Source organism: Acomys russatus, chromosome 9, assembly GCF_903995435.1.
Source record: "Acomys russatus chromosome 9, mAcoRus1.1, whole genome shotgun sequence".
NCBI classification, from domain to species: Eukaryota; Metazoa; Chordata; class Mammalia; order Rodentia; family Muridae; genus Acomys; species Acomys russatus.
The window spans coordinates 13618465-13630712 of record NC_067145.1 but is presented as its reverse complement, the minus strand read 5'-3'; the positions used below and the strand labels follow the sequence as shown (position 1 = coordinate 13630712).

At 36.9% G+C, this 12248-nt stretch overlaps 1 pseudogene; it reads left to right on the top strand.

The window, feature by feature from the left end:
- The first annotated feature begins 767 nt into the window (after positions 1–767).
- On the top strand, positions 768–907 carry LOC127194058 (uncharacterized; annotated as a pseudogene).
- The last annotated feature ends 11341 nt before the right edge of the window (positions 908–12248 follow it).

Genomic DNA, 12248 nt, shown 5'->3' with positions numbered 1-12248 from the left:
GAAAACAAGCAAGATGGACACTACATATATGAACTGAAAGATACTAAGGCAGCATGCATTGAGCCTGCATTGTTAGCACATGATGGTGTCATGGGGCTAAAAGGAGTAGTGTACACATGTCCCATCCCTAACCCAGAATCTATATCCATTTAAAGCCACTTACCAATGAATAATTTGTTTCCTCCAGGGGACTCTCACTGGGGGGAAACAAACAGATCTTAAGGGTAGGCTGCATAATCAGCAGTGTGTGACTAAAGAAAACCAACTCAACAGCATCGCTTGGGTTTCCTGTCTTAGAGTGTCAAAATTTAGGTTTTAAAAAGAGCTTTATATCATTTTTTTAAATTACTTTTATTCAAACATTTTCTTCTCTCTTTTAACTTTATAGGTTCTTTTGCATATATATTAAGGCTTCAATTTTAGCTTTTTGATGGGATTCTTGTGATGCAAATGGGGGACTCTGAAGCTTATATATATATATTTCATGCGTCTTTCCTTTGGATCTTTTTCTTTTGTTTGTTGAGAACCTTTCTGGCTATATGTATGTCTACTTGACAAAAGCTAGAATCATCTAGAAGATGGGAACTGTGATTGAGGAAATACCTCCATAACATCCAGCTGTAAAGCATTTTTTAAATTAGTGATATATGACTGAGGATGGCCCAGGCCATGGTGGGTGGTGATATCCTTGGATGGATGGGTCTCTCTCTCTCTCTCTCTCTCTCTCTCTCTCTCTCTCTCTCTCTCTCTCTCTCTCTTTTATAAGAAATACTCCTAAAGGCATTGCGGGTGAGCTTGTTGTATTACATGTTGTGTCGCATGTGTATCAGAGGGTGACAGAAATAGAGGGTATGTCTATGCTCAGTGTTGTGATCTTGCTCGTTTAAATGATTTATAATCTAATATCCCCTGAAAAATAGAGCCAGAGATGATCACACATCCTGAGCCACACAGACCTGGTTCTGCTTCCAGGCCAGGGAGTAAGCTGGAGATCAGTCTTGGAATTCAGACCCAGGACAATCAGCTGAGCTGCTTATTTAACAAAGTGTGATCTGGCCTCTAGATTCTCACAGCATCACTTAGTCGGCCCCTACCTGAGCTTTCCAGCCCAGGAGCTGGACTTCCTCTCTCCCAAAAGGGTCTTTTTGTTTGTTTGTTTTCTAGATATAGTTTCTCTGTGTAGCTTTGGCTGACCTGGACTCACTTTGTAAATCAAGCTGGCCTCAAACTTACATCAATCTGCCTGACTCTGCCTCCCTGAGTGCTGGGATTAAAGGCATGCACCAACAAGCCCTGACCAAAGGCTCGTCATTATATAATCCAGACATTTTGGTTTACTCTCCTCTCTCTCTCTCTCTCTCTCTCTCTCTCTCTCTCTCTCTCTCTCTCTCTCTCTCTCTCTCTCTCTGTGTGTGTGTGTGTGTGTGTACATGCTTTATCTCCCTGCCTCCTGCTTTTTTTTGTCTCTTCCTCTACATGATGACTTCTCAGGCCCACTTCCTTGGGACTGATGAATCTGCCCAAAATTTAACCCCTGATAAACCTGCCATTATATTTTAATTTGGTTTAAATTGGCTCATTTAATCAGTGGAGAATACTCCTCAATTAGAAGAACCCTAGGGAATCACAGGCCCTTGGACAGAAGTGAACTTGGGGCCACTCGGGTGGGCCAAGCAAGGAGTGAGCCTGAGATGACCACTAATGGGTTTTCTCCCCCAATGAAATGAGCCAGTTCAATCCAAATTGAAGTATAAACACAGGTTTACTGGGGGCAGTTCTCAGGGGGGCCCTCCTGTCCCAAGAAATTGGGCCAAGAAAGTGACCCTACAGGGGTTAGTGATGGGAGAGGAGCAGATAAACAGGGGAAGAGATATAAAGAGCAAGTGCAGAGAGCAAGAAAGACACACACACACACACACACACACACACACACACACACACACACACACACGGATGGACCGAAATGTCTGTATTTTGTAGTGAAAAACCTCTGGGGAGGGAAAATCCCTGACCCTGGCCTACAAAGTTCAGGGTAGAGGTTGGAATATGCCTGCCATGCTCTGTAACAGGTAGGGACTGAAGGATGCTGGGAGAAATCTGGTTAAAACACATCTCTGCTGCTTGTCCCAGGTCTGAAGTTCAACAACCACCAGTCCATTGCTGGGCAGGACTGCGTGCTGGAATGGGGAAGAGACCATGCCTGAAATGTCTCCTTCCAAGTGCCATAGTGCAAGCAGAGCGTTGTGCTACCGAGTCCACTTCTAAGAAGACTTCACTCACAGACCCTGGATACCACTAAGAGAAGCAAGGTAAGTAGTGGAGCAATGGAAGAGAAAGAGAAACATAACAATGTGGGCACTATGCAGAGAGGCAGAACTGGAGATTTGAACAGAGTGAAGAACAGCCTGGTATAAGTGGTTGGTGATGCCACCCGGGACTATGGTGGAGTCCTGGCCTCCGCTGCCACCAGGGGCCAAGTCTGGGTCCATGACCCCCCATCAGCAGGAGTCTATAATCACCAAAGGCCAGGTATACAGCCCTGGTCTGGGCTGATGACTCTGGACTTGTTGATGCCTGTGGCTTATGAAGAACTGGCCCCACCCCTCACTGGAACAACACTGGGAGAGAGCCTAGAGGCAGGAGCGCAGGAGAGTTGACTGTGCCCCCAGCCAACTGCAGTACCTAGGTCCTGAGTGCTGGGGAGATATCCCTGAGCCTCTCCCACTGCAGCAATTGAGAGTGCAGGCCCTGATTCTTGTCTGATGTGTTGGCACAGAGAAGGGAGAGATGCCCTCCTCCCTTGCCTTGTACCTTGTGACATACAGCAGACAGGAGAGATGGCCCTGAGGTCATAATAGCAGGAGGTCTGAACCTGCCCCTCACATTCTGAAGCACTTGGGAGAACAGGCTCTGTTACTTACAGGGGCTGCACAGAAGAACTGGCCCTGGATTTGGGGGTGGCAGGTGAGCTGGCACCAAGGGCATGAGAGCATGAAAGCAAACCTGCATGGTGGGCTGACGAGATCATATATCTCTCAGGCGCAGATGAGGGGATTTGAATTGAGATATAGCAACACAGCATTCCTCCATGGCTTCTTCATCAGCTCCTGCCTCCAGGAGTCTGCTCTGTTTGAAATCCTTTCATGAATTTCTTCAGTGAAGAACAGTGCTATGGAAGTACAAGCCCAATAAACCCTTTTCTCCCCAAGTTTCTTTAACCAAGGTGTTTCATCATAACAAAAGTAACCTAACCCTAGGATAGAACCACTAAGATTACTGATGGCGATCGCTTTACTATAACCAACTTGTTACTGATGTGTGCAATGAGAGTTACAAAATTCGTGTTAGAAATATCTAGATATCTCCGAGGTAAAAGTCAAAAATTCCCTATTTTCACTATCGGGACATTGACAAGAGGACACTATTTACTGAGGGCTTCTGTTTTGCTCTTTTCATGTGTTTTTCAGTTCTACTCCTTATGATATCTTCTCTTTTATTTTATTCTGTAGAACTTGCCAATGAATAACAGATTTGATTTCATTTTAATGTCTATACCTATTGTTTTGCCCATCTTGATCCTAACACATTAAAAAATAAGTATTGTGCAAGATTTTACACAACGTCCTAAAGACTAATGGTATGCCTTATATAATCTTTATTTTATACTAAATACATTTGATGTAGGACCTATTTTGTAATATAGTATATAATAATAAAATGGGATTAAAAGTCATAATGCTAAAACTTACTCTGTAATGAGTTAAAATTGTATTGAACTGATTTTAATACCATGTTTTTTTTCTTTCAAAAAACAAAAGATACACTGCCTTATTACATGGGCCTTTCTCACTATAAACTTAACAAAATGGGAAAATTTATTTTAATAGTAGAAGTTTACACATCCAATTGGCCTTCTTGAATATAAATTAAAGACAAATCACTTTTTATGAACAAAGTTTTAAAACAATAACTTAGGATAGATTAATAGTCTAAAATCTAATAAATAATTATTTGTATAAAATGATTTCATACAAGTTATGCATTCATATAATATACAGATTGGTTACAGTAAACAAGCAAATAGATATCCCAGTACTCTATTACAGCTAGATACAAGCATAGACATTTATTGTGATAAATGCCAAACTAAGAAAAGAAAAATATTGATATGCCTAAAACCAATTACCAAGCCTGAAACTACATTCATTTTCTAAAATATTCCAAGGTTGAAAACATGCATAAACACTAGAAAAAGAGTAAGAAGCTAAGGGAGATTATACTATGAAATATACCTTTTACACCTAGAATTATTTTTAAAAATAATGTTGTTTTCTAAGAATGAAGATTTTAGAAAACTCAGAGTAGTATATGTCAAATCTTATTACTGATAAGACTTATATGTGGTCCTGAATACATCAGAAATGCATGTGTCATCTAGTCACTATAGTACAGTTAGACTATCTTAGATAGTAAAGACTTTAACAGTTAAATGTCATGCTTAGGAATATATGTTGACACTTATCTGTGAAAAAAAAAGATATTTTCTCAAGATTTTATTTAGTTTTCTCTAGAAAAAAGAAGAGAAAGAAGTTACATACACTCTACACACACACACACACACACATACACACACGCTGAGCTCAAAAGATTTTTTTTTTGTCAGTGGGAGTTGTTCACAAGTCATTAGTTTGTTGATACTGATTTTATATTCTGTAACATCAATCTTTTAATATGTGGAATCTTGTTTTGCTATAAATTAGAAAAGATCACTTTATGTGAGCAAAATATTTTTAACATTTTTAATTGAAAAAGTAATTTTAGACAATAAACTATGATCATGCTTGTTCCCTCACCCAAGTCCTGCTAGATAATACCCAGGTCCCCACCCACCCAACCCCATGTAGTTTACTCTCTTTCTCTAAAAAAAAAAAAAAAAAAAAAAAAAAAAAAAAAAAAAAAAAAAAAAAAAGAGAGAGAACAAAAAGAAAAACAAGAAGAACAATAATGTACAAGCAAAAGAACAATGAAACAAAGAATTCTGAAACAAAATAATATTAAACAAAAGTCTATAAAAGTAACATTTAGTTGATTTCATGTTAGCCATGTACTTCTGGACACGAAGCCCTCCTAAAGTATGGTTAACATAGCTGATAGGCTCCATTGGTACAAGCTAATTTTTCTTTGCAAATAATTATCAATTGCAGAAAGCTTCTTGGTTGGGGTGGATATTCCAACTTCTCCTACTCAGGCCTAGGACCCTGTTGGGTTGAACAATTTTAAGAAAGGAAAACATGAAATGTCATTTCTAATGTAAAATTATATTTTTAGGTCAATTTTAATACACATCTTTAAAGTAAGCTTATATAAATATAAACAATACTTAATTGTTCAAACATAGACAATAAATGATGGCATTTAAATAAAATATAGAAAATAATGTGTTCAACTACTAAATATCATCAATGAAATTATCAGTAAACTTGTATTCCACTTCTAATTATCCTAATACTAATTCTTTGTTTGTATTTGCATAATGCTCATTTAACTGCTATATTTGCAATATAACTGAAGTTCTTATAAGAGACAGAACAAGATATGTCTATTATTTTATATATTTTATACACATATATACGTATACAAGTATTTGTTTATATATAACATAACATACATTGTATGTGTGTCTATAGATGATACATAGTTGAATACATGTATGAATATGTAACATATATGGCTAATACACAGGTTAGTAGAAATATAATTTATCATAGATGAGAATCAGGTGCTACCTGGTACACAGATAGTAAACAAATGCTAAAAGATGATATATAGATCATAGAAATACAGAGAATATAGGAAGGTGGACATACAAAGATGTATTGAATTTGTAAGGCATTTCCACAATTAAAAACATCACTTGATGTACCATTTGGTAAAAGATAAAATAGTAACTTCAGTCACACAATCCACCCTTATTCTGATATTCGGAAGTGGAAGAGTATCAAAATACGAGGGCATAACAGGATGGGTGTATCTCTCAGGAGGGGAAGGATTCACTTATTCACCCCTCTTCTCCACAGGTTTACTTGTTTACTAATTTGTTTTTTGTATCCATCTCTATGAATGCCCTTGCCGGACTTAATGAAGTCCATATTACTATGCAAGCAGACTTCTCTGTTGAGCTCATTGATAAAAATCCATGTCTAGTATGGAAATTTTGTCAAACATTAATCCAAAAATAGTATTCTAAATATATTGAGAAAATTTCTTAACACTTAGTTATTACAAATTATCTTTTTCCAATTGTATGACCAGTCCAGGTTTTATTAGAGAATGAAAAATTAGTTTATTGGAAAATCATGCCTGGACAACATTAAAATAGCAGTTAAAGAAACAATGAATGAAATCATTTCACTGCCAAGCTTGGTTCTGTTTTCACAAACATATACTCTGAATTTCAGGTGCATTTTCTGAATTAAAGCTATAACTTACCACATATTTCTACTGTTTAAAATAAACAATACATATAAAAATCAAATAAACTAAAATTCCCAATTTATTTATGGAACTAATTTAAAAACAAAATAGATGATTACTGCCCTCTGTATACACACAAAACATATATATTATATACATATTATTTCTAGGATTGATTTGCAAAGACTTTTTATCTAAATTATACATCTGTTCATACATGCTTTTGTATGTGTGTGTTTATGCAGCTACTGTCAATACCTTAAACAATTTTCAAAAGCCATAAAATAACTACAGTTTGTTCTTGTTTGAAAGAATGATTCTGATGCTTTGGGGTAAAACTACTCAAAATATAGTGAAATAGATTGACAGAAAACACTATGTTTTATTCTTGTTGTGATTATTGGAAGTTATAGAGTTTGTTCCCAGAGTGATGGATCTCAAATTATCAGATTTGGAAACAGAACATTTATGCTTTTAGCCATCTTGTTGACTCATGCTTGTAGATGAAAACAGAAGAATTCCACAACCTGGAAAATAATGACTCTAAACATCTTTACATTTAAATGTTTTAATATTTATTTCTCAAGTCTTCTTTATTCATTTCTTTACACTAGGGATTTACTTTTCATTTTTTTAAAAAGTGAAGCTACTAATATAATTGATAATGATATTTCTCTCACTGTAACAGATATTATTGCAAAGAATATCCAAAAGCTTGCTTGTATTTTGAACACTATTATAAATACATTTATGCCAGATGGTTTGTATTATTATTATTATTATTATTATTATTATTATTATTATTATTATTATTATTATTAATTTTGATTCTTTGCTTCTGCTAACATTTAGTAGTTGGCTGAAAAAAAATTAAGGGAGAATGAAGACAGGGAAGGGAATGAAATTAACAGTCTCTCTGTTCAATTAAGCAATACAATAAAATAGAAGGAAATCTAGGTGGGAAATATTGTGAATAGATATACAATACATAAAGGAGAGTACACAGAGTCATGAAGAACATTCAGAGCCATAAAGAATAAGAAACAGATAAGATTTTGTGTGCAACAGTTCTCATCTTATAAATCTTTATTTCTCCATTTTACTCTAGAAAAGACTCTCCTCTCTGCCCTTGGGTGTCCATTTCCATTCAAGCTCATTTCCCTTAAGGTCACTTCTTTCCAAGATATTCCTCTTGCCACTTCTCTGTGAAAGCAGTATTGATTGAGTGATAAAACAAATCCAGTTACATGGCTGTGGTGATCTTATTTCACAAAGAGTCTGGAGAAATAAATGTACCCTAAGTGCAAACTTCAGAGCAGTTCACAGTTTTGAAATCATGAAATGGCAACAAAAAGAACATTTTCAGAAGAAATGAAGGGGTAAAATGAGACTATATCACAGAGAATAATGCTGAGATATAGATACCCTAAATATCCAAGCAAGAAAGGGACCTGGATGAAGAGTGGACAGTGCTACTTAAGGTTCCCACATTCTCCTGTGTTAGTACATCTGCATGTGGTAAAATCTGAGATATTTTTAAGAATGCTGGGGTTTGTTTGTTGTCATCTTATTTTCTTTGCTCCTTCCCTTTTATCTAAGTTTTCTACATTCTAATCTTTCAGATGTATTTCTAAGTATTTCCCTCACTTTGAATTGTACTAATACATGGATTCCAAAGTAGGATGTAAGAATATATGGATTGAATTAGAAATTATCATACTGAGTGAGTTCACCCAGAAGCAAAAAGAGTTAAATGGTATATACTCACTTATATCGAGACACTAGCCCAAGGGGTACGTCCCCATGAAAAACTTTACCTACCAGGAAAGTGGGTCAGAGGGGAGGACATCCTAATGAGACTTTAGGTGTGAGAAGCCTGGGAGAATGAGGAAATAGAATGATCCAGAGGGTCCTGGAAAACTACAGGCGGGTCTGGGCCCTGGGATCCTCCTCAAACTATGGCACCAGCCAAGGAAAATATAGGCAGTAAACTTCGAACCCCTACCCAGCCTAGCCAATGGACAGGACATTCTCCACCGTTAAGTGGAGAAGGAGATCTGACTTTCACACAAACTCTGGTGCCCCATATTTGACCATATCCCTTGGATGGGGATGCCTGGTGGCACTCAGAGGAAGGATAATAGGTCACCAAGAAGATACTCGATACCCTATGAGCATATACAGGGGGAGGAGGTCCCCCTCAGTCACAGACATAGGGGAGGGGAATAGGGGGGGAAGCAGGAGGGAGGGAGGAATTGGAGGATACAAGGGATGGGCTAACAACTGAGATGTAATTTGAATAAATTAATAATAAAAAAAAGGAAAAAAAATATATACATTTCAGGAAATGTAGGGAGAGAGAAAGGAGCAATTTTCTCTTTGAGGTTGACAATGTTCTCTCTAAGAGCAAAGGTTCACCTATAAAAGTAAGCAACACCAGGCATGAGAAGACATCTTCTGAGTTGTTTGTCATGGCTATGCTAGAGACTCTCAAAATGTACAAACTCCTATTATTAGCCTTTAAAAAAAAATAAAACAGTAGAAGAATTAATCTTATATGCTTTATGTTTTCCAAGTACTCACTTTTAAAACCTGAGTTAATGTATAGCAATAAAAATTTTTCCTTTATTTATTTATGTAATCACTTTACAGCCTAATCCCAGCTACATCCTTCCTCTCCTCCCAGTCCCACCCTTATGTGCCCTTCCCCCACTCCCCTCGCCCCTCTCCTCCTTCTCAGAGAAAGGGAGGCCCTGAAAGGAGTACCAAGCCACACAGGCATCTCAAGTCACAGCAGACCTAAATATGTCCTCTTCCCTTGAGGCCTGACAAAGCAACCAAGGTAGGGGAAAGGGATCTAAAGTTAGGCAATAGAGTCAGAGATAGCCTCTACTGCCATTGCTAGGGATACACATGTTGACCAAGCTGCACATTTGCTACATATGTGCAAGGGTGTCTAGATTCATATAGTGTCTTTTCCCACTGGCTCCCTCTATCCATCCTCACACTATTCCGCAAAAGACCTAGAGCTCCATGTATTGTTTGCCTGTGGCTTTCTGCATCTGTTTCCATCAACTGCTGGATGAAGCCTTACAAGAGTTATATTAGGCTCCTGTCTCCAAGCATAGCAGAGTACCATTAATAGGGAGAGGGGTTCTCTCTCTCCCCGGGGTGGTTCTCAAGTGGGGTAGTTATCAGTGTGACATTCCCTCAATCTCTGTTGCGTATTTATTCCTAAACTTCTTGTAAGCAGGACAAATTAGGGGTATAAGGTTTTATGGATATGTTGATGCCCCTCTACCCCTACTAGAAGTTCCACCTGGCTACAGGATTTGCTGACATTGGGCTTCTTAATTCAAGTCTCAGCTTTCACCCCATAGACTCCCAGAAGCCTCCCCTTGTTCAGATGCCTCCCACTAACTTCCATTATCTCTCCAAGTCCTCTGCTCCCATTCCCCCATACCCCCTCTACCTACATCTGATTCTCAGACCTCTCCCATCCAGTAACTACTCTTCATCTACTTCAGATGCCTATCTATTTTATTTCCTCTCTGAGTGAAGTTCAAGCATCTTTCCTTGGGCCCTCCTTGGTTTCTTTGTGTCTACAGATTGTATCATGATTATTCTATACTTTATAGCTAATATCCACTTATAAATGAGTACATACCATGTATGTCTCTCTGGATTTGAGTTATCACTCAGGATGATTTTTAAAAATAATTTCATCCATTTTCCTGCAAATTGTATGATGTCTTTGTTTTGAAAAGGTGACTAGTGTTCCATTGTATAAATGTATCAATTCTTCAGTTGAGGAAATTTATGTTGTTTCCAGTTATTACCTATTAAAAATAAGGCTGCTTTGAACATGGTTGTGCAAGTATCCCAGTGGAATAGTGGATCCATATTTTGAAAATATCCCAGGAGTGGTATAGGTGGGTCTTGAGGTATAGCTATTCCTAATTTTTTGAGAGACCACCAGATTGATTTTAAAAGTAGCTGTACAAGTTTGCATTCCCACCAGTAATGGAGGAGTGTTCTCCTTTTTCCAGCTCCCCACCAGCATGTGGAGTCACTTGAGTTTATGTTTTTAGCTATTCCGACAGGTCTAAGATGGAATCTTAGAATTGTTTTGATTTGCATTTCCCTGATAACTAAAGACATTGAACATTTCTCTAAGTGCTTCTCAGCCATTAGAGACTCCTCTGATGAGAATTCTGTTTATCTCTGAACCCTATTGTTTTAATTGGTTACTTGGTTTGTTAGTATCTAATTTCTTGAGTTCTTTATATATTTTGAATATTAGTAGGGTTGGAGAAGACTTTTTCCCACTCTGTTGGCTGCTGTTTTGTCCTGTTGACAGTGTGTTTTGCCTTTCAGAAGCAAGTCAGTTTCATGAGGTCCTATTTATTAACTGTTGATCTTAGTGGCTGAGCTGTTGATGTTTTGTTTGAAATGTTTCTCTTGTAGCAATGAGTTCAAGGATATTGCCCAATTTCTCTTCTATTAGATTTAGTTTTTGTGGATTTTGGTTGAGGTCTGTGATGCACTTGGACTTGAGGTTTGGGCATGGTGATAAATAAGGATCTATTTGCATTTTTTGACATGCAGACATCCAGTTAGACTAGCACCACTTTTTGAAGATACTTTGTTTTTTCCCATTGTATAGTTTTGTTGTCTTTGTCGAAAATAAGGTGTCTATAGATGTATGATCTTATTTCTCCATCTTCAATTCATTTCCATCGATCAACTAGTCTGTCTGATTTTATGCCAATATCATAAAGTTTTTATTATTATTGTTTTCAAGTATGGCTTGAAGTCAGGGATTGTAATACCTCTAGAAGTTTTTTTATTATACACAATTGTTTTAGCTATCCTGTTTTTTAAATTTTTTCCATATGAAGTTGAAGATTGCTCTTTCCAGGTCCGTAAAGAGTTGTACTGAGATTTAATGGGAATTGTATTGAACCTTTATATTGCTTTTGATAAGAGGGTCACTTTTATTATGTTAATCAGACTGATCCATCAGCATGGGAGATCGTTCCGTTTTCTCATATCTTCTTCATTTTCTTCCTTCTAAGACTTGTTATTCTTGTCATACACGTCTTTCACTTGTTTGGTTAGAGTTACACAAGGATATTTTATATTACTTGTGGCTATTGTGAAAAGTAATGTTTCCCTCATTTATTTCTCAGCTTATTTATTGTTTATATAAAAGAGAGCTACTGTTTATTTTTTTTTTAGTCATTTTTGTATCAGCCAATTTTTGAACATATTTATCAAATGAGCAAGTTCTCTGGTGGAATTTTTGGAAACTTATGTATACCACTATATAAATAGCAATACTTTGGGTATTTTCACTTCTTCCTTTCCAATTTGTATTCCCTTGATCTCGTTTAGTCATTTTATTGCTCTGGATATAACTCCAACTACTATATTGAATAGATAGAGAGATAGAGGGCATTGTATTGTCCCTAATTTTAATGGAATTTTTTTAAGTTTTTCTCCATTTGCTTTGATGTTGGCTATGGGCTTGCTGTATATTACCTTTATTGTGTTTAGGTATGTGCCTTATATCCCCCATTTCTCAAAGACTTTCAACATGACGCCATGTGGGAATTTTGTAAAAGACTTTTTCAGCACCTAATAGGATGATCATTTTTTTCTTCTAATTTGTTTATATGGTGGATTACATTGATGCATTTTTCTATGTTGAACCATTCCTGCATGCCTGGGATAAAGCCTACTTGATCTTGGTAGATGATGTTTTTTATTTA